The sequence below is a fragment of the Panthera leo genome, chromosome F2 (assembly GCF_018350215.1).
Source record: "Panthera leo isolate Ple1 chromosome F2, P.leo_Ple1_pat1.1, whole genome shotgun sequence".
In the NCBI taxonomy this organism is placed as follows: domain Eukaryota; kingdom Metazoa; phylum Chordata; class Mammalia; order Carnivora; family Felidae; genus Panthera; species Panthera leo.
In genome coordinates, this window is record NC_056695.1 from 51,113,569 (window position 1) to 51,136,961 (window position 23,393).

Here is a 23,393-nt window from a genome sequence, read left to right on the forward strand (position 1 = left end):
AAAAATCAAACCTGGGGCACCCGCGTGGCTCAGTGGGTTAAGCATCCGACTTTGGCTCAGGTCATGATCTCACGGTTCATGGGTTTGAGTCCCACATGACACTCTGTGCTGACAGCTCAGAGCCTGGAGCCTGCTTTAGATTGTGTGTCTCCCTCTCTCTCTGCCCCTCCCCTGCTTGTGCTCTGTCTCTCCCTGTCTATCAAAAATAAATAAATGTGAAAAAAAATCAAACCAGAAATGGAAAGTATGATACATAAAAAAAGACTGTTAAAATAACCAGGAAACTTTAATAATAAATTAATCTAAAAAGGAAAACAAATTAATAGTTGCTATTCAAGTTTCAGTAGAAGAGTTGCCTAGCAAATTAATCTGAAATGAAGAAAAAGTGCACTAGAGATACATGTGAAGAGACTACTTGGAAAGCAGGACAGTGACATATGCACATGGAGAATATGAAAAGATAAAAAGAAAAGAAATAATAAGGTCTAGCATACCTTTAATTGTAGTTTCAGAAGGAGAGAAAAGGATATGTCAAAGAAGCAATATTTGGGGCGCCTGGGTGGCGCAGTCGGTTAAGCTTCCGACTTCAGCCAGGTCACGATCTCGCGGTCCGTGAGTTCGAGCCCCGCGTCGGGCTCTGGGCTGATGGCTCGGAGCCTGGAGCCTGTTTCCGATTCTGTGTCTCCCTCTCTCTCTGACCCTCCCCCGTTCATGCTCTGTCTCTCTCTGTCCCAAAAATAAATAAAAAACGTTGAAAAAAAAAAAAAAAAAAAAAAAAAAAGAAGCAATATTTGAAAAGTTAGTGGGTCAGAATTTTCTAGAATCCATGCAAAATCTCATTCTTCAGATTTAAGACAAACTAATAACTGTCAATCATCATAATAAAAGGAAATCCACAATAGACATGTCATAGTGCAACTGTTACACATCAAAGACAGAAGACCTTAAAAGGAGCTGTAGTGGGGCACAGGGGTGGATGTAGCAGGGGGCCACTTAAGCTACAAAAGAATGATAATTGCCACATGGCTGATTTCTCAACAGCAACAATAGAAGCTGAGAGAAGGTATGTTAATATCTTCAAAATACTGAGGAAAAAATAACTATCAACCTAAATTTTTATAAACAGTGCAACTATCATTCAAGAATAATAATGAGATGAACGTATTTCCAGGCCAAGGACAACAACTGATGTGGGAGGGGCTTTCCAGTTCCAGTTTAGCCAAAAATGGTCAACTAATTCCTCTGCTTGTTCCTTTGCCCCTTATCACTTCCAAAGGAACTAGAGAGAGAACATGAAGAAAGCTGGAGTGACGGCTGGGACTGGAGGCTTCTTGTAGCCAGTGGCTGTGTAGAGAGGAGTAGACTTTACCCAGGGTAGGAGGCAGCCTATCAAGGGTGTAAGAATATATAATTTTCTTTTAAATAGGAAAGAAAGTGGACTGTTGGAAAGATGTTCTTGCTTCTCCCAGCTCTTGACTTGGGACCTAGTGCCTAACCCACACCTGTCTGGCCTGAACCTCTGATCCAGGTCCCCTCAAGGGTAAAATCAGGGAAGCTGGGAAGTCATTTGCGCGTGAGATACTAGAAAATAGTTAGAGGGGAATGACTGTAGTTTTGGGTTCATAAAGCTCCCCATCTATATTCGTTTCTATTGCTGCCTAACAGTAGTATGGTTAAACTATCCACATTTGTTATCATTTCATAGTTTTCTATAGGTCGGGAGTCCAAGCTTGGGGTGGCTGGGTCCTCTGCAAGGCCATAGTCAAGGAACTAGTTGGTGCTGAAGTCTCATCCGAGGCTCAGCTGCAAAGAATTTTTTTAATTATTTCACCATGATCTAATTTGAGCAGTTCAAGATTGATGGATATTGAGATTTTTTTTCTATCTTTTGCTATTACTGACAACAGGGCAATGAATATCAGTGTACTTAAGTCACTTTAAATACGTGTGCGCCTATTTGTAAGATATATTTCTACATATATAGAACTATGAGGTCAAAGGGAATATACATTTGTGTTTTCATATATACATATGAAATTTTCTTTCATATACTACACTTTATAGCCCTGTCAATAATGTCTTAAAGCATCTAGAGCCCATGAATTTTTCATAAAAGTGTGTCAGCAAACTTTTGAATTCTTGCCTATCCAGCAGGTGAAAAATAGTACCGTGATTTATTTTTCTTTTTCGCATTTCTTTTTTGATGAGGTTGAACACTTTTTATATTTTATGTATTTATAATTTTATCTGTCTTTTTACAGTTAACCTTATGCTAACTTACATCTTGAGTACTTTCTTTCTTATGAAATCTCTGTCCATCTCCTAATTCTGTTTTTCTACTTGTCTGTTAGACTTCTATGATGTAATTTCTGAATTCTTTTTATGTTAAGAGAGACGAGCTACTCTCTGGATATGGACTACAAATTTTTAACCTATTTGTCATTCGTCTTTTGCCTTTTATGCTTTGCCATGCAGAAACTTTTTGCTCTTGTGTATCAAATCTGTAAATCTTCTCTTTTATGGCATCTGAACTTGGAGTCTTATTTTGAAATTTAGCTACCACCCCAAGGATATAAATTAGTCAATTCATAGTAAAAATATGGCTTCATATTTTTTAGTGGAAATTTAAGTGATTAATCAATCCATTTGGAATTTGTTCTGGTATATAATGTGAAGTATGGATTCAATTTTTATTTTTAGAAGGCTATCCAATTGTGCTAACATGATTTATCAAATAAAGCATTATTTCCCCCTTGATCTGAAATGCTATTTTTATAAGGTACTGAACTCCTGAATATATTTTGATTTATAGTATGAATTTTTCTGTTTTTGTATCACATTGTGTTAAACGTGGAGAGTGCACTGTATGTTTTAATATAGGCTATGACTAGTTTATCTTATTGTCCTTCCTTTTTCAGACTTTTTTATCTATTCATGTTTATCTTCCACTACAAATTTAGAATTTGGTTAAAAAAAAAACCCTCTTCATTAAACTTCGTGAGATCACGTTATGTTTTTATTGGGATCTCATTTTATTGTATTGATTGCAGTTTATCTAAGTGTTCTTTTGTATCATTCAGAAATGATTTAAAGTTATTCATATTAAGTCTTCAATATTTTTAAATTTTTCGAGACATTTTTCTTTTTTCTGTTGCTATTGCATATGATTCTTTTTCCAATTAGATCTTCTGGTTTATACTAGTGAGTTTTTATATCATTATCAAAATCATTCTGATCATATAATAAAATCATACTTTTTTCTGTAAGTATTTCCATTTTAGTCCTTTTATTTTTTTCTATGCACATATACCTATTTCTACTTACTTAGAATTTTATGTGCTTACAATTTTGTCTGTCTTTTTACAGTTAACCTTATGTTACTTTATGTCTTGAGTATTGCCTCTAGTTAAATACCCTTTGAAAAATGATTTTTGAATGCTTATATAATATTCTGTCATGAATAGTTTTAAACATTAGTTTATTTATACATATTTCCAACTTTTCCTTTTACAATTAACGCTGTAATCCAGCTTGTATCAAATTTCTTGTATGTATTTCTGATTCCTTTTTAGGATAAATTACCAAGGAAGAAATTATAAATGGGTTAAAAATACAATATTCTAAAAGTCTTTAATATATATTGCCAAATTTATTTCCAAAAAAGGTTATCTAGTTTGTATTTTTGTTAGCTGGAAGTAAAAGTTTCCAGAAACATCAAGATTTGTGACATTAGTGAAATTTGAGTGGAAAATAATAGTGAGCACTCTCTGCCAGGCACTGTGCTAAATGCTTCATATAGAATAACCCACGTAATTCCCCTATAATCAGATGAAGTAAACAATTTTACTATCCCCATTTTACACTGAGGCACTGAGAGATTAAATCACTTACCTCAGGCCGCATATCTAGTTAAGGGCAGAGCTGTGTTTGAAGCCAAATATTCTGGCATCAGTCTGCTTTTAACTGCTCTACTATGCTGCTTTTGTATAAGGCTTGCCAATCTTTTTTTTGTTATGGCACACATGTAAAAAACGAGTATTTCTGTAGCACCCTGGGATAAATATAAGACAATGCTTGAGCCTGGAGGCTATTTGTCCAGATCAGTTACTGGCAGACATCTGCCTATAGCTAGGTCTCCACCTGACCTTTCTGAGAGCCAGGGGAATTAATAATTGGCATACCTATAACCTATTATCAGCACACTGCTTAGGAAGAAGCTCGCTTTATGGCAGTGTAAAATCCCTTAAAACTTCAACTTAATAGTAGCAATGACATATGTAAGCTTGGCAATTGTAAATAATGCTGCAATGAACATAGGCTGCATATATCTTTTCAAATTAGTGCTTTTATTTTCTTCAGATAAATATCCAAAAGTGGCTTTGCTGCATCACATGATTGTTCCAATTTTAATTTTTTGAGGAAGCTCTGTACTGTTTTTTTCATAGTGCCTGCACCAATTTACATCTCACCAACAGTGTACAGGGGTTGTCTCTTCTTCATATCCTTGCCAACTTTTGCTATCCTTCGTCCTTTTGATACTAGGCAGGCTGACAGTGTGAGGTGGTATTTCAGTGTGGTTTTGATTTGCATTTTTCTGATGATTAGTGATTTTGCACAGCATTTCGCTTGTCCGTTGTCCATCTGTATGTCTCCCTTAGAAAAATGTTTATTCAGGTCCTCTGTGGATATTTAAAAATTTTTTTTACATTGATTTATTTTTGATAGAGAGAGACAGAGCACAAGTGGGGAAGAGGCAGAGAGAGAAGGAGACACAGAATCTGAAGCAGGCTCCAGGCTCCAGGCTCCGAGCTGTCAGCACAGAGCCTGACGCAGGGCTCGAACTCACAAACCGTGAGATCATGACCTGAGCCGACGTTCAACGCTTAACCGACTGAGCCACCCAGGTGCCCCCCTCTGTGGATATTTTTAATCAAAATTGTTTTTTGTTTGTTTGTTTGGTATTGAGTTGTAGGGAGTTCTTTATGTATTTTGTATATTAATCCCTTTTCAGAGATATAATTTGCAAAAATCTACTATTCAGGAGGTTGCTGGTGGTTTCCTTCACTGTGCAAAAGATTTTTGGTTTGATGTAGTCCTCACTCTTTATTTTTTCTTTTGTTTCCTTTGCCTGAGGAGACAGATCCAAAAAAAATGTTCTACTGATGTACAAGAGTTTACTGCTTATGTTTTCTTTTAGGAGTTTTATAGTTTTAGGTCTTAGGTTTGGGTCTTTAGATGGTATAAAAGTGGCTCAGTTTTATTCTTCTGTATGTGGCTGTTCAGTTTTCTCAACACCATTTATTGAAGAGACTGTCTTTTCACCACTGTATATTTTTGCCTCTTTTGTCATAGATTAATTGACCAGATAAACATGGGTCTATTTCTGGGCTTGTTCTTCTGTTCCATTGATCTATGTGTTTTGTTTTGTGCCAGTACCATACTGTTTTAACCACCACAGTTTTGTAGAATAGTTTGAAGTCTGGGAGCAGGATACCTTCAGCTTTGTTCTTCTTTCTCAAGATTTCTTTGGCCATTTGGGGTCTTTTGTGATTCCATACAAATTTTAGAATTATTTGTTCTAGTTCTATGAAAAATGTTATTGGTATTTTGACGAAGACTGCATTGAATATGTATATTGGGTCGTATGGAAATTTTAACAATATGGATTCCATGAGCATGGAGTATCTTTCCATTTATACAATCTTCAATTTCTTTCATTAATGTCTTAGAGTTTTCAGAATACAGGTCTTTCATCTGCTTGATTAAATTTATTCCTAGGTCTTTTATTCTTTTTGATACAGTTGTAAATGGGATTGTTTGCTTAATTTCTGTTTACTGTTTCTGATATTTCCATAGTAACTGTTTTTGTATCTTCTATATACCACCCCTTACTGAAGTATCTTATTTCATATGAAGTATCATATTCATCTTATGTGTGTGTGTGTTTCTTTCAAGTATTACAGTCTATATACATTGAGAGTTTTAATTTCTCCTTTATGATTTCCTTATGTATAGTGTTTTTGTTTTGTCTAATTTTATTATTTTGTAATTCTAGAACAATGAATAATATTTTTGATAGAGGATGGTCTTATTTTGATAATGATTTTAGTGGAAATGTCTCTGATATTTTCCATTAAGAATGTTGGCCTTTGGGGGCACCTGGGTGGGTCACTTGGCTAACTATCCGACTTCAGGTCAGGTCATGATGTCATGGTTCCTGGGTTCAAGCCCCCCATTGGGCTGTGTGCTGACAGCTCAGAGCCTAGAGCCTGCTTTGGATTCTGTGCCCTGCTCTGTCTCTGCCCCTCCCCCACTTGCACTCTGTGTCTGTCTCTCTCTCAAAAATAAATAAATATTTAAAAAAAAATTTTTAAAGAAATTTGGCCTTTGGATTGAGAGAGTGATCATGTTGAGCAAGAGTCTATATATTCTTAGTGTATTAACAGTTTTTATCAAGAATCTGTATTAAACTTCATCAAATGACTTTATAACATCTATTGAGATGATGAAGAGATTTTTTTTCTTTTTCATCTACAATATGATTAATTTAATAGATTACTTAATATTGAGCCATCCTTGCATTTTAGAATTAATCTCACTGTTTCAATATGTATTATTCTTCTAACATGCTACTATACCCTGTTTCCTAGTATTATACTTAGGATTTTTTTTTTATTGATAGCTGTAAATGACTTTGGTCCTTAGTCTCTTCTTCGTGTTTAACATCACATTTGGGGATTAATTAATGTTAATTAATTGGAAGATTTTTCCTTTCAGTGTTCTTTGAAGCAATTTAAATAACATTGCAATTTATTGGCTCTTTGAAGATTTGATAAAATTTCTATTTGAAACTATCTGCACCTTGTGATTTTGGTGGAATCACTGTAAAATTGATCTTCTGTAGGAATCAGTCTACTTAAACCTTAACGATTCCTTCCTTAAGAATCTCCTTTTGTAAATTCAAACTTCCCTGGAAAATTATATGTTTATTCTTGTTTTCAAATTTATTTTGCATAGAATCATGCAGTTTTTTATGGTTCACCAAAATTTAAAGTACGGTATCATTATTTTTGTGGTCAGAAAACCAAAGCTGATACAATACTTAGTTCCCATGTACGTAGTTAAAAGGATACAAAGCCTGCCTTCAAAGCCAGCCCTTCTGACTCATTTTTGCCTCCATTCTCCTGAACCTGATTGCATATCCACCCAATTTTCCAACAGCCTGTCTTGGTAGGACACTGAAATGTAATATTGTTGTCAGAGGGTAACAGAGTCTCCTTAAAATAATGCTACTTTTGCTATGACAGCATTATGAGCTCTGTCAAATCTCCTCGCTGAAGATATATTCTGACCATTCTTTACTGAAATTAAGCAGCCTGAACATAGCTGTGGGGACACTAATCAAAATGACATCCTGTCATATATTGGGCTAAAGGAATTGATTTCTTCTTTAAAATAATAAAAAAAAAAATCAAATTAGACTCTGTTGCAACCTTTGCAGACTAGTATTTGCAGATAGGGAGTACAACTCAGTACAACCTGCTACAAATTTATTTCAGCTATCCCAGAGAAATACTTGCTAACCTGTGCCTCAACCAGAAATAAAGTTTTACTGCAATCAATGTCTGTTTAAAAGAATAACTAGAAGCGATATGTCGTTTAGAGGATATAGCCTTGGAAACAAGAAGGTTTGTAGCATGGATTTTGATGTATCAATTCATTTACATTTTTAGACTGACATAAAAAAAAATTGGTGGGGGCATTATCAGATATCTCTTGTGAGTGTAATGAAACGACCCGTTCCACTCCACAGTTTATGCCAGGAAATTTTCAATCCTCAGCACAGGACACAGTACACTGCCCTATCAGTCTTGTGAGCCTGAACTTACCAAAGGCTTCAGCATCATTCGTCATGGATTTAATTCAGGAAGCTGAAAATGCCACAAGGAATCTGCATTATCTCTCCCTTACTTACCTCTCCAGCTTCACTGTAGGCTACATATGTCCACTAAGCTTCAGTCACTGTGGCTGGCTTTTCAGTTCCATGAACATATTATGTTTTACCTGCCACAGGACCTTTGTCATTACTGTCTTTTTTTTTCCTCTGGCATAATCTTTTCAAAAATCTCTGTATGACTGGCTGTTTCTTATTTATTCAGTTCTCAGTTCAGATGTCCCCCTCTCAGAGATGTCTTCCCTGACCACACAGATTGTGGCCCTCAGTAAAAGTTAAGTGACAATGGTCTAAGGTGGGCATTGTACTTCTGGGAGTTTTTAAGTTCAAGATACATGGAATTTTGACTAGGAGATAGAGGATATGAAAATCCCTGATTTTATAATATGTTTAGAATGAGAAAAATTTCCTGTTGAGAACAATCTATTTTAGGCTTTAAAAAAAGTACCAAGTTCTTTTATGAAAATCAATATGATCAAAACATGACATTTTAGAGCATGAATTTAAAAGGCTTGTATAAGACAGAATAAAAATGTTTAAACTGCTTTTTATATTTTATCATTTTATGATAAATATTTCTAAATCGATACTGCATTACGTTGTTCATGTATTTAAAAGACTTGCCTTGAAAATGAATTTAGTTTATCCATAGAGATTTTGATGGGGACTTCAGAAGGCATCTTATTCATCCAAATATGATCCAGCCGGGCAAAAGATTACATGATATTTATACACAGTATCAGCTATGCTACTAGAATATAAAGTACATTATAAAGTCTCTGCTTTCTTCTTTTGTCATTTAATAATTCTAGCATCACAAAAATTATTAAGAAGTACCAAAAAAGTATTATAGTGTTATCATTTATAATCTTAGTATGGTATTGTAATAGAAACATGAAATACAGAAAAGAACTTGGAACTAAGATATCCTCATGTACAGAAATAAATACTAAGTATCACTGGAGCGGATGCTGTCATATGAACCTTCTAATTGTATAAAGAATAAATTCCTGGGGCTAACGAGGGAGTAACATGGACTGTGCTTTTCAGAGAAAATTTCAGAGGATTTTCAGGACTTAGCCAGGGATATTGAAGGAAGATGAGTTATGGATAAGATGTAAAAGGAAGAAGTTTCCTTCCTAGACTTTTAGAGTTTGCACTTTATATGTATGCATATATTAGCCAAGTTACATATGAATAAATTCCAAAAACAGATTTAAATATGTTTTATGTTATATATTGCTTAAATATTATATATTGATTATATATTACGTGTACACAAGCACGCAAGAGCGCATCTGCATGTTTGACTTTTTTTTTTCCAGTTATTGGAAGCAACTCATTGCTAAATTTGGAAGACAGCGCAAAATTCATCCAAATGGTTATGTAATGTCTTTGCAAATCAATAGGCTCTAATCTGAGTTCTCCTTTCCCATGGGGCAAAGTGCTAGTTGTGGGTTATTTCCTGTTAACCCAAGGCTATTATTTTAGTTTCTCTGTTTGGAACCATACTCATATGTGCCTGGCAGAAGTCTGATAGCTGGCCAAGTGGGACTTTATTATACAGCAGAAACAAAGTTTTAATTGATGTGAGAAATAAAATGCATAGGTACTATCATCTCATAAATATTTAGCTTAAATAGCACAGTTCAAGGATCGCAATTTAAGAATAACTTTGTAATATCAAGGTTAAAGTCCCAGTACAAATAAGAAGTATGAATTTAGGCCCTAAAACAAATGAAGACCAAATCTTTTGGCACTGTTAGTATTTTAAATCTGACATTTTTGGTATTTTTCCCCTATTAATAATTCAAGCAGGAAATACTTTTACCTTTTGATTCCATAATAGTTTCTTGTTCTATACTTTAAACTGTCTACCTGTATTTAAGTGGATTTTTTTTTGATCCAGTGGTCCATAAAATAGAGATTATAGCCACTTCCCTTATTTTCCCTTAATTCACTTCTCAAAGGATATATTAATTTTTAGGTTACCTAAGCTGTATTAAAAGACAACAAAGGACAGATGTATTTTAAAAACAGTGTTTTAAACAAGATATAGTTATACAAAATGTTATACAAGTTATATAGTTATATAAGATATAGTTATACAATTTTTTAAATTGTATGAAAATGAGATTCAGATCTAAACTTTTACTAATATGTACATTCCTTTATTATTACATCAGGTGATTCAAAATTCATTTAATCCCACAAATGAAATTTCCAAATGAACAGATATTTGGGGGATACTTTTCTCTGAAAATGGAAACATCTTGATAATCTCTGGTAAATTGCAAACATAGCAAATTCTTAATCACATAAAAAAAATTTTTTCTCCTGTCCTTGGTGTTAACGACAATATAGCATTTTCATATTCAATTGTGTTTAACCTTATAAAGCTCCTCGTGCCAAAAACCTAACATGGAGTGTTATGGCCATTACCTCTTTTTATTCATGTTGTTCAGTAAAATGTAAAATCTTGGCATCTATTTATTTTATTGACTGTGTAAATTAATATCATCTACCCTAAGAGCAAAGTATATTAAGGTTAGTTTATATCATTAATTAGTTCAATTCAACTTACATTTATATACAAGCATATACCATATACCCTATGAGGGGCTAGTGTAAGAAACGCAAGGAAATATGGTTACACTCGAGTTGTTCATGGCTTTATGGAGGAGAGTGAAACGTAAGGAAATAAATGCAATTCTCTACAGTAAGTGACATGATAGAAGTGTGCCCAGGGACAGAGGCTGCGTGTAGGGTACCCATTTTATCCAGACTGGAGTAGGGGATCCAGGGGGTAGAGATGGTTTGAACTGAATTTTAAAGGATGGCAAAGATTGGGGCCATTGGTTCTGGTTAATGTGGTGTGGGAGAGGAGAGGGACTGATAGTCCAGAATGAGGGAGCCTCATGTCAAAGACTGGGGGTAAGACGCAGCATGACATGTGCTGAGAATTCAAGCAGTTCCTTGTTACTGGAGCATCATCTCCAAGGTCTTGAGATTTTTGCTTCTAAGTTTGGAAGGCTATGGAGTGATTATGGTTTAGAATCAGACAAATCTGGATTCCAATCATATTAGTTGTCTGACATAACACTTATCTCACATAGGCATGTTATATGTTTTTGCTAAGCCTTCCTTGCCTCATCCATAAGTAGCGTTAATATTGCCTGATTCCTGGAGTGATTATAAAAAAATAAAAGATATAATGTTATCAATATTGTTTTTAAAAAGTTCCAGAACTTAGGGCACCTGGGTGGCTCAGTCGGTTAAGCATCCGACTTCGGCTCAGGTCTGTGGGTTCGAGCCCCGCGTTGGGCTCTGTGCTGACAGCTCAGAGCCTGGAGCCTGTTTCAGATTCTGTGTCTCCCTCTCTCTCTGACCCTCCCCCATTCATTCTCCATCTCTCTCTGTCTCAAAACTAAATAACCATTAAAAAAAAAAAAAGTTCCAGAACTCAGTAGGTTTTCAAATAATAGTATTCCTGACTTTATTAATGTCAGTATTCTATTTGGTTGATGCCTGTGTATGGGTAGTTTATGGATTTGTTAGAGGATCCTGAAAACAGTTCAAGAACATGGATTCTCATACCATGTAAACCAGGAAATTTTTCCATCTTTCATTACTATGGCTGATATTTTTAAGCCTACTGGGTAAACATGTAATTTTAATCTTGAAGGAGACTGTGTAAGTCTATAACTGTTGCTAGAAAGTAATAGCAATGTTACTTTACCTTTGTATTTACCATTTCAGAACACTTGCACTTACAATCTGTGAAAAATATGCAAAAGAAAAAAAACCTACCACCAAAATGAATCCCATTTGATAGATCAGCAAATTAATCAAAATCTATATATTTTGGCTCTTGTTCTCACTCAGCCAATATATCAGTCATACCACCTTCCTATATGGGAAACTGAATCTCATTTGAATTTCTTGTTTGGCAATTTCTGCTGCCAACATAAGGTAGTGCACAGTTATGCAGTTATCCCATTCTGTGTAACAGATCGTTGGTATGTAGTGATCTCAGAATGAACATCAAAAGTATGTCCTCTACACGCATGCACACTAATGCTAACAGACAAAAGCAACAGCAATATGAAGATTAGACAACAAGAAAATCTAGTTTGTATTTGCTTTGAACCAGCAGGGTATCTCATATTTCTGGTACAAAAATATTTATGGAGCTTGTGTTAGCTTGTAAATATTTATGGAGCTTAGTACCATGTGCAGGGCATTGTACTAAGAAGCAATAGGACATAGACAAATGATTTTCAGTCGTAAGCAGTAAAGAACCTTTAGGGATTTATATACAAAACAAATCCCTATAACATGCAATTTATACAGTTGCGTGGCTTTACAGCTTTATAAAATGCTGTAAAGCAAGTGCTCTAGCATGGAGGGAGGGATTCGAGGTTCAGATGAAGAAGAGATCTTATTGAATCTGGGCAATTAAAAAAGCTTTCTAATAAGGTTGAAGCTTAAGATGATTCTGGAAAGACAGACAGCTTTGCTACCTGTGGGACTGACAAAAAAGAATCACCCGCAAGATGTCGAGGCAGGAAAGGGACACGTTGGGGGAGAAACTACCCAGGTTGGCTAGAGCATGAGGTAGGAGAGCCATGGAAAAGGAAGTCAGACGTTAACACTGAAGATGTTGTGGGACATCTAAAGGTCAAGAACTTTTATTCAATTCCTTATGTAATGGGGGTCAGCACAAGCCTCTGAGAAGGGGTGGGATGGCGTGGGGAAAATGACTGAATCGAATCTATTTGAAGATTGCTCAAGGGGTCACTGAGCCTGGATCCAAAGGAGAAAAGGGGGAGCTGCTATGAGGCTCCATCAGAGATGAGGGCATGAACCAGGGCAGTGCAAATGGAACAGAATGGGTAGGATCAAAGCCTGGGACTTCGGAGAAGTAGTAGCCAATGGCTTCATAAATGACTGGGTGAAGTGGTGAGGGTGGGAACACAGGGCTTCACACCTTGATGAATTCAATATCTTCTCATGAAAAAAAAGGCAAATGGAAAGTGACGAGGCACTGCTCATGTCTCATTGCACTGACCAGATGTTTTCATTTCATGCACCTGACCAGCCAGGTCAGGATTGCCTTTCTCCATTACCACATTGTGCAACTTTCCCAAAGCTTGGAGCATGTCTCAAATGTGAGGACTTTCCCAAACTGAGGAGAAAACTTCCCCAAATAGGTCCTCAAAACAGGGAGGGAGAATTTGAGGGAGAATTTGATGAATTTGATTTTATACATGTAAACCTTTTTTATTTAATGATACTCAGGGAACTAATATCTTCCCTGAAAAATAATGCAAGAATTTTATCTTAAATGCCACCTGGCTCAACTACCCCAGCCAATGCCATGAGAGTGTAGGGCCAGTCATTGAGTAGGGACAGGTGCACCAAAAGAGTCCTCTGGTTGGTGGCCAGGGACCACCAGCACCGCAGCCCTACCTCACTACCTCCCAAGACTCTAAGTCTCTTTTGCAAGCTGGCAAATGCATGGTTATTCACAAAGATATGAGTCTACTTCTAATTATCACTGCCAATCAAAAATAAATATTCTGAACTCTGCCTGTTTTCACACAATGCTAGACTAACTACCACAGTGCATGAATTGAACAGAAAAGGCTTGGGGTTAGTTTTATAATCAACATAAAATTAAAAAAGAATTGAAAAAGAAAAAAATATGAATTAGATCTTTTCTATTTTATGACACTAACAAATGAAGTTAATTCTCTGAATTAACTGTGAGACAGAATGTATCAGTGTAGTTCCCACTGTGTACCAGCTGTTTTAACCTACAGCATCTCATTTGGCCTTTGCGGCTCTACATGTGGGGGTCAGTATTGACTTTTTATTTTTAAAACAGGAGAGAAAACTTAGCTTTAGTAAGTAGCAATTCTACTAATTTCCAAGTTTTGGATTCCACCCTAATTGTGCCTGATTCCACGGACACAATTCCAAGAGCAGATGGGGCAGTCCATGCTCTTTGCATTTTAATGCGTTACCCCCAACCTTGTACCTGGGACAGTGCAGTCACATAGCACAAATCAAAGAGTTCTAAAATTATAAAGCACGATGCAAATATGGTAGGGAATGTTATAAATATTCTCAGTGGTTCAGAGACCCGTGCTTTCTACATACCTGTTGATTTTTCTCTCAATTATTATTTAATCCTGGGATTTCAACCCGTACAGAAACTTTCAACTGCTAAATAGCTGAATAAAAGTGGCTTAGGATAAGGATGTGGCCGAGCACTTGCTGTGAGCACACAATATCCTACCATGGCATGGATTGTGGGAAAGCCTGACACCTAGGAGAGGTAGTTGCTTTTAGAGAAGGGAGGACAAACAGAGATGAAACTTGCCCACTAACGAGCAGAAAACATTTACATTATTGAACATATATCCACTCACATGTAACAGTCGACACAAATGTAATGTTAGAACAATTTCCCTGGGACAATCGTAATTATTCTTAAAATGCACCAAATTATACAGTCCATTAACAGTTGCATTGAGCCTTAACTTGGCAGTCTAGCAGTAACTCAGCAAGCTACTTAGAAGCTAAAATTATGTCAAGGTCAAAGAATCAGGATCTTCAGGTGCTAAGGTTGTTTCAGAAAATAATTTTGGGTCCCATTTAACTTCAAGACATGAGGCACTCATGTGTATTTGTTCCAAATTTATAAGTAAAATTGCTTATAATTATGTTTGGCTTTTGTTCATTGGGTAAACTGGCTCCAGACGGACCAGGAGATTACATTATAATCCCCACTTGGGCTATTTAATATCCCAAAATAACAAAGAAGAAACAAATCCCAAATCCTAGCTAGCCCTTGTGCTTAATTTTGAGTTCTTATCCACTCCCACTGCCCCAACCGTGTATTTTTCCATGTCTGAATAATATCACCTAAAATAGTGCCGTGGAGTCCCCAGCAAGATAGGCTTTTCCCCGCATAAAATTCCAGGGAAGGTATGGGCTCTTCAAATTTAGTATCTTTCCAAAACTCTGAATCCATGTGAGTTAGAAATACTTCTTTAGCCTTTTAGTTCTTCCACAGACACGGATTGAATTAGACACAAAACATACATGCATACATGCATGCATACATCTCCTAAGGTTAAGTGTTGATTCTCAGAGATGGTGATTTCTGAATAGGCTTTAACCCCATAAAGACGTAAGGAAACATTTTCTTAGCTTTGCCTTAATTTGCAGGGTGGCATTTCCCACAATGCAGTTTGTACTTGAGGACATGAAGCAACACTGTGTTCGGCCACTGTCCCTAACTCTTTCCAGTGTTGCCACCTAATGCCTGCTAGGCATAAGCATCTTCCTGCTACTGACCTATACACCTTTATGGCGTCTGCCTTCTTAGCTCCACATAGGCCCTGTTGAAATATTGAGTTTTATGCTCAGAGGCATTTAATCATTAAGTAGGACCAACTTCCCCCCTGTCTGTGTCTTAGAAGGAAGAGCATTTCTGTTCATTCAGTTATTCCTTGCTTGTTTTCCTTTTGTAAGTGCTAACCTATGAAATTGTGGCATATTTCCCAGAGCACCTAGAGTGAATTCCATCATGTCTTAACATGTAACTGTCTACATATATGCACTACTGACCTATTGCTTTATGTATGTGAGACTTATTCTCCCAGCCAAACAAATCGTTAAGAGCAGGAACTGAGACTCATGCTTTTTAGTATCTCCTTAGGGCAGTGCAGTTCAGTAGAACCTTCCCTGATGTTGCAAATGTTTATATCTACATGGTCCAATACTATAGCTTCTAGCCACATGTGACTATTGAATGCTTGAAATGTGGCTAGGGCAGCTGAGGGGCTGTATTTTGATTTTATTTATTTTTAATTAACTGAACTAGCCCTATGTAGCTAGCAGCTAAGATATTGGATGACATGGCCCTAGAGCATCCAGTTCAAATTGATCATATAGCAAGTGCTCAGTAAGTATTGGCTAATAAACACAGAGTTTTATTGGGCAGTGTACTTCTATTTTCATGCACAGAAATTTTATCCTCTTTGAAATTTTACCATTAAGTAGGGAGGGAAAAGAACCCTTTTTCAGAAAAAGAGAAGGAAGAAGGAAAGAAGGAAGGAAGGAAGGACAGAGGGAAGGAAGGAAGGAAGGAGGAAGTAAGGAGAAAAGACAAGAAAAAAAAGTATTGACATGAGATACTTTAAGGAAGAACCTTAACTGGTGCCCTTGAAAATTATTTAAATTAGTAGTTACTCTCTCCACTTAGAGTTGGATCACGTTGTACTGTAATCATGTTTCAAAGACTTCTTAGAGGAGCTCAGATTTTATCATAGTGAACTAAGATCACGTTGATCATAGTGAACTAAGTTATGAGGTTATCAGTCATATGAGGATAAATAATTTCATTCCAAATTGCTCAAATTTCATCAGCCAGAACCAAAGAACATTCATGAACATTGTCATAAAATGTGAGCCTGAATTGACTTTGAATTTTATTGTGTTCTTTTAAAGCGTATTGATTGACATATTCTTGATCAGAATTTTAAATTGTGAAATCATTCATTTCCTTCATAAAATATTGAGGAAATTTTACATAAATTGAGTCAATTTTATTGTAAAGTTTACCATTCCCCTTGAGACTCATGTCACATTGTAGGAAGTACGTAAGCCAGCTAGGATAAGAGAACAGTTCTGATACTGTCCATGTGATGCACTCTAAGTAGAAGAGGCTGGACGTGGTGTGTATTTTTGTCCTATGTTGTGAGGAATGGTTGAAACTTTAATTTTCACAAACACAAAGGCTGATTCATGCCTAAAACTGTGACCATAATCCTCAATATAAAATGTATTTTCCTTCAAACAGGCTCATTATCTTCATTGCTTATATATCTTAATAAAAATAAATATTAACAATGTGAACTTGCAATTGAATATATATTAAAGAAATATCACCTGTATCTATCTTAGATGGGGTAGAAGTTCTTGTAACATTTCACTTGGACATGTTCCACTGCTAAAACCCTTCACTACTAAAGTCTTGGGGCTATCAGCGCTCCGTGACATGGTTCTATCTTTCTGAGTTGGTGCCCTGATTCCTCCTATGCTCCCTTCCAGAGTCTTGTCTTTCCCAGGATGCGGGAAGCATTAGGAATTTCAATCCTGAAGCTTTGCTTTCTGAAAGCTCTTTGTGGCCACATAAATTGTACTTCTGAGCAGAGCTTTGCCATCTTCTCTCTTTTATGTCTTCTCTGCATTATTTACCTATCTTTGATTACAAGTGACAAAACATATTAATTTAAGAAAAAGGAAAAATAAGAAAAATTTTGGAGTGATGGTAGAGTATCTCACTAAATTACCAAGTTTTGGGAAGGCTAGTAATGATAGGCTTTAGGAGCAACTGGATCCTGGTACGGAACGCTGCCAGACTCCCTGGTTATTACTGTCACTCGATATGTATATTTTTTGGAGTGCCTGGGTGGCTCAATCAGTTAAGTGTCCAACTCTTGATTTCAGCTCAGGCCATGATCTCACAGTTCATGAGTTCCAGCCCTGCATCAGGCTCTGCACTGACAGCATGAAGACTGCTTGGGATTCTCTCTCTCTCTCTCTCTCTGCCCCTCCCCAGTTCATTCTCCTGCTCTCTCTCTCTCTCTCCCTCTCTCCCTCTCCCTCTATCCCTCTCCCTCAAAATAAATAAACATTAAAAAATCTTAAAATATATATATATTTATCACATGGCTGAATGAGTACCTCATCTCTCCTTTATGCTTATCGACCTCACTTGTCTCTTTTGCCAATGTCCACCTTTCTGTCTATTGAAGATATGAATACTGATATCTCTTGAATTCTGTTAGTCAGTTGCTTTTCACTCTGACATCTACTGATATAACTGATCCTCCTTGTACAGTTACAGAAAGAAGCAATGGCTGATGTGATTGCCTCATTTTATGAGTCAGAACACTTACTGCACCTCTAGTAAATGCTATATCCAAAATTAGAACCTAGATCCTCTGACTCCCAGTCAAGTATTCTCCCCACAGAACTCCCAGTACTTGGAATAATTTAGATTGAAGATCTGCCTCCCCACAGTCTCCTAGCCCCTCATACTCCAAGGAGCTATCATCTTTCTGGAAGTGTAAGGTAGTTTTTCCAGCTCTCAGTTCTTGAAAATCAGATGACTAGAATAGCACTAGTAGTTATTGGGCACTGGGGCAAGACTTTTAATACGAGCAGAGGAAAGTTTATGTCGGATGGTGTGGATTCATGTTCCCCATCTCCCTCAACCATCACATCACAATTGTGATGCACTCAACTTCCTATAGATAGTGGGCCTAGTGTGTGTCTTTAATTGCAGTCCTGCAGGTACACAGCTTGGCATCTAGTACAAAGAAACTTCCCTTAAATAGTCTTCCTTTAAAGTCTGGAAGGGAGGAGAGGTGACTGTGGGCTAGGGCAGGTACAGATTCCGCTGATGTACTGCAAATTGTGTTCTTTAGACTTCATGACTAGAGGTGATGCAATGGAAGCCAGCCATATCCAAGTGATGGGAGGACTAGAAAGCACTGAGGTGATAGGACAAGACCTAACTGAGACCTCAAACACACCTGGAAAATCATGATCTCTGACCCTCACTGTGTGTAGAGAACAGAATACCTTGGAAAGAATCCCACCATCAGGGCATTTTTTTCAATTTAGGTAAATATTTGGCATCCCAACTCTCAAAGTTTTGAATTTCTTATAGCACAGATTCAGCCTCCCAAAAGACATGAATTATCTTTGGTCATACAATGCTAACTTATGCAGAAGAACTCTATAGGCCCAGCTTGGGTCAGGAACCCACTATTGAACCAATCAGCTATGTCCAGCAGTGAGGTGGTGTCTTTGGCTTAATTTGGTTTAGATGCTCATATTTTGTTGAACTAGTAGAGGCAAGGGAGACAGAGTTAAGTAACAATGCTGTCTACTTGCCTCTTCCCTCAGGCGTTAGACTCTCTGAGGTAGGAGATGGTGTCCTATTCCAATTCTCTAACATAACGCTAGTTACATAGTTGATGTCAAATGAACTGTTATGACTTGATTGTTGAGCTGTCCATTTTGCATCTGGGTTAATATTCCACCAAACATCACAACTTATTATATACAGTTTCACATGTATTTTAAAGACCACAGACCTCATAATGATTTCAATTTATATACAAGTTGAGGCTAAGCCCCCATCACACTCTCCAAGGAACACACACCAAGGCCTTACATAGTTATGCTCCCTGATCCTATAATTTTAATTGCATCCCCCAGGAGCCCAGCTTGACATCCAATTTGATTTGTACATAGAAGCTTCCCTAAGGCAGGCAACTCTAATGAATTTTAAAATCTATCTTCCCTGATCAGTCAACGGAACAATTTTTTACAAAGAGAACTTTTTAATTTTTCCAGAAAATGACTTACTCATATTTTCTTTCTTTAATATTTCATGTATTTTATGTATTAACTCAGGGAAATAGCCATTGATCATTTTCAATGTTTATTTCTGAATATTTAATTTGTCATTTCAGTACTTTTATTTTTATTTCTTTTTCCACATGTTCTTGCCCTTTTCCTTAGAAACCAAGATGTTTATGGGCAAGAAAACAGTCACTATGTGAGAAGACAAATGAAAATCACAATTGCTAAATTAAGTTCAGTTCTTCCTAAAGGTCTGGAAACATCTTAAGGTCAAGCTTGAAGAGAAGTCAAAAAGATCCCTTTATTTGATAATTCTGTCTTCCCTTCCTATTTAGGATGACTAGACAGGTGGAGCTGCCTCCCTTGCCAACGTGTGTCATTTTAAAAAGTCCTACCCTTTTTGCTTGGTGCTATTTACCAGGGTTACAGACAAAAAAAATCAAGCATTCCTCTGATTTATAGGATTCACTAGGTTTTACTGTTGTTCATATGTGGAGACTTATAAACTCCAAACAAGGAATTGGCCGTGAATTTAAAGATAAACTTATGAATAAAGTTTAAAAAACGTGACAGGTTACTCTTCAAGATGGAATCGATACTGGGGCGATATAAAATGTTGAGATTAGCTCTCTGCAGTTATGGTTACGTCCTTATTTAGCAATAACCCTGTGCCAAGCATAATTCCTGTACCTTTTTTCGCTTCCCTTTATGTTGGATATTTCAATTAGTCTTTTTATGCTTCCATTTCCTCGTCTGTAAAGTGACAGCAATAACTACCTTATAGGATTACTCTGAAGATTAATCACAAAACATTATCCCTGGCACTTAGCTTCAATAATAATTATAAGTTATTTTTTCCTGCAGTCTAGGGGGAGAAATGGTATTTGACTTCCACTGTGATCTAGAAGGAGCAAATTTAATGATTTCTGTGGACTATACACAAATTTACATAGGGTGATGAGTGGCAACCAGGGTCTCATAAGTTGATTGTAATTTTTCATAAGAACATTAACTTCATTCAATTCTATGCCCACCAGGCAATATTTCAGAGCTGCTACATGTGAGTGGGCTGCCCAATTCTAAGGACATAATTTGCACATTAATCTAGGTGAATGGAGTCCTACCAATCCTGTGTATAACCTGCACACCCTACAAGGTGGTCTTGCTTCTCATATGCTCATTTGGAACTCACCCAAAGGGAGAATGAGAATTTTCAGTTTCATGAATTTGCTTCAGTTGGTTCAGTGCTACAAATTCTTACCATCCCTAAGCGAATTAATATGATCAAGTCACTAAATTTGAAAATCTGAGCAAGGAATTATTAATCCATAGTGACCCCACTTAACAATAACAATACTCAGAGACCCACCTCAACATCAAGCTGACTTCTCTCTCTTCATCAATTTTTTTTTTTTGCACAGTGTCATTAGCAAACTTCTCCTGAGCACTACCTACATAAGGTACTAGTCTAGATCCAGTCCTGAGTTGATTGAGGTGAGAGAAGCAGATAGGGAACTTACTGTCTGAACAGTGTCATCGCACTAGGTTATAAATATCTAGTAGACTCTTATGTAAGTGGGATAGAGAAATTTTACCCCTACAACATCTCTTAATGGGGGTGCTAGGGAGTTTTGGATGAGATGATTCTTCATCGTATAGGAATGCCCCATATGAGTGAATGCGATGGCTGGTCTTCTGACTCTAAGTTCAGTTAGTAAGCTCCTGTCATTGTGGCAACCAATGTGACCCTAAGATGTTTCCAAATATTCTAGTTGAGCAAGGATGTTGACCCCTACCCTCCACCTTGCTAAGAGCTACTGGGATAGAAATTCATCCATACTCTGCAGTAATTTAATTCTAAGATGTGCAGAGAAATGGGGAAAACCATGTATCTTTCTTTGTATCTTCCCCCTTGAATGCTTTAATAATATGGCTGGATCACAATGAGGTCCTTTACTTTTTTTTCTCTTAAATAAAGTGCTTTGTCATAGTGTTGAACTTCCTTGGTCAGTGTAATGATGGGATGTTTTATCTGTATTCAGAATCTTCCATCTTTACTTCTTGGCTTAATTTTTTTATATAAAATCAGTAGACTTAATGTCAAATATGATGTGATAGCAAATATAAGGTTTGGTGTTGGTTGGTCTTTAAGCTCATTTAATTCTATTACCAACAGGCGATGCTTACTGAGAGCATAATATTATGTATTGATCATTTACTTGCTCTCTAAGCAAAGATTGTTTTTTTACTTTATTAGTAAAGGACTTTAAATAATGTTATTTATTACCTTTTAACTTCTTATTTTCTTTTCCTATGACTTCCTTCTTCCTTCACTACATTTTCTTACCTTTTTTTCTGCTTCTTTTTCATTTTTTTTTTCATTAATTTTTTGGGGGCACCTGGGTGGCTCAGTTGGCTGAGGGTCCAACTTCAGCTCAGGACATGATCTTGTAGTTCATGAGTTCAAGCCCTGCATCAGGCTCTGTGCTGACAGCTCAGAGCCTGGATCCTGCTTCAGATTCTGTCTCCTTGTCTCTCTGCCCCTCCCTGTTCATACTCTCTCTCTCTCTCAAAAATAAAAATAAACATAAAAAGAAGTTTTTAAAAAATTCATAACCTTTGTTTAAATTCATGTTCCAAACACATAGAGTGAGCCAAAAGGAATAATCAATGTGAAATATTAAAAATTTGTGTTCTTTCCTAATTATTTAGAATATTGAGTCAGTAATCCTGAGATAAAGCATGTAATCTTGTTTTATTTCAAGACTCCAATCTGCCAAATGGGGATAGTTATATCTGTAGCATGATTTTTTTTTCCATTGGAATAAAGTACTAATCCCAGTATTGTACTTTGACCTTTGCATATACAAATTCTGTATATGGTAAGCTTACTTTTTATAAAAATGAGCTTAACTGAATTACATTACATTCTCACTGTGGATTCTTTGAACCAGATGCATGGCTGGTGTGTCAGACCCAATTTAACGCACAATGTGTGTTAAGAAGGTACGCATACAGAAACTCTGCAACTGCTTCATGCCTTGCTTTGTTGGCTTTCTAATTACTTGGCAATTGCTGAATGAGCAAATGCTCAAAGCTCATTAATTTCCTTCTGCTATTACTTTCTAATACTTTTCAGAAAGCATATGATTTTCTTGTCTAAATGTTTCAAGTATTAGGAACCATTGCTGAAGTTGGAATGATAATATAAATAGCTCTGAAAATTATCCCAGTAACCAGATATCATTTGCACTTATGAGCGTCCATCACCAGCAATTTTGCTCTAATTGCTGGGGAACGTCAGTGACCAAATACTAAAGCATTTTGCGTCCCTTTCATTCTTTGCATTCAGGTCTCCGTGTGCTGAGGAAACAACTCTAAGCTTCAATTTTAGCTTTCCGTTGGCCTTAAGACATGCGTTAACTTTGCAGCTAATTGCACGTATTTTCAAATAACTCATGTAAGCTATTTGAACTACAGTTAGCGTATGGACTATCACGGCTCACAAGACAGCACTTTCTTTATTACTTTTCAGTCTGAGGTGGGCTGCAGCAATGCCTTGCTTTTCCCTGAAAGATATTGTTATCTATATCCATGTCTAATTTCCCACCATTCATCTAAAATTCACTTTTTAGATTAGTTTGTGTTCTTTTGGAATCTACCCTGTGATTTAGAATTTAGGAAAGTAGCTGTCCCTAAGTATAAAGTAGGGATATATTAAAGAACATGTACATTTAAAAAAATTTCTAGATTCCAGACAAATTATAGGGAAATCGAGATTTAGATAAGTAAATTAATGTTTTTCTTAAATATCTACATGTTAACCTTTCAGAACGGGGTGGCTTTGAGTGAAAATTTGGAATTTTAGAAAATATTTTCAAGCATACAGGTGTTCATGTTCTGATTCTTTCTACCTGCCACTTTGAAGTCATTTAATAAGCATTTGATGAAGGAAAACACATAATTCAATGGTGAAGAAGTAAGT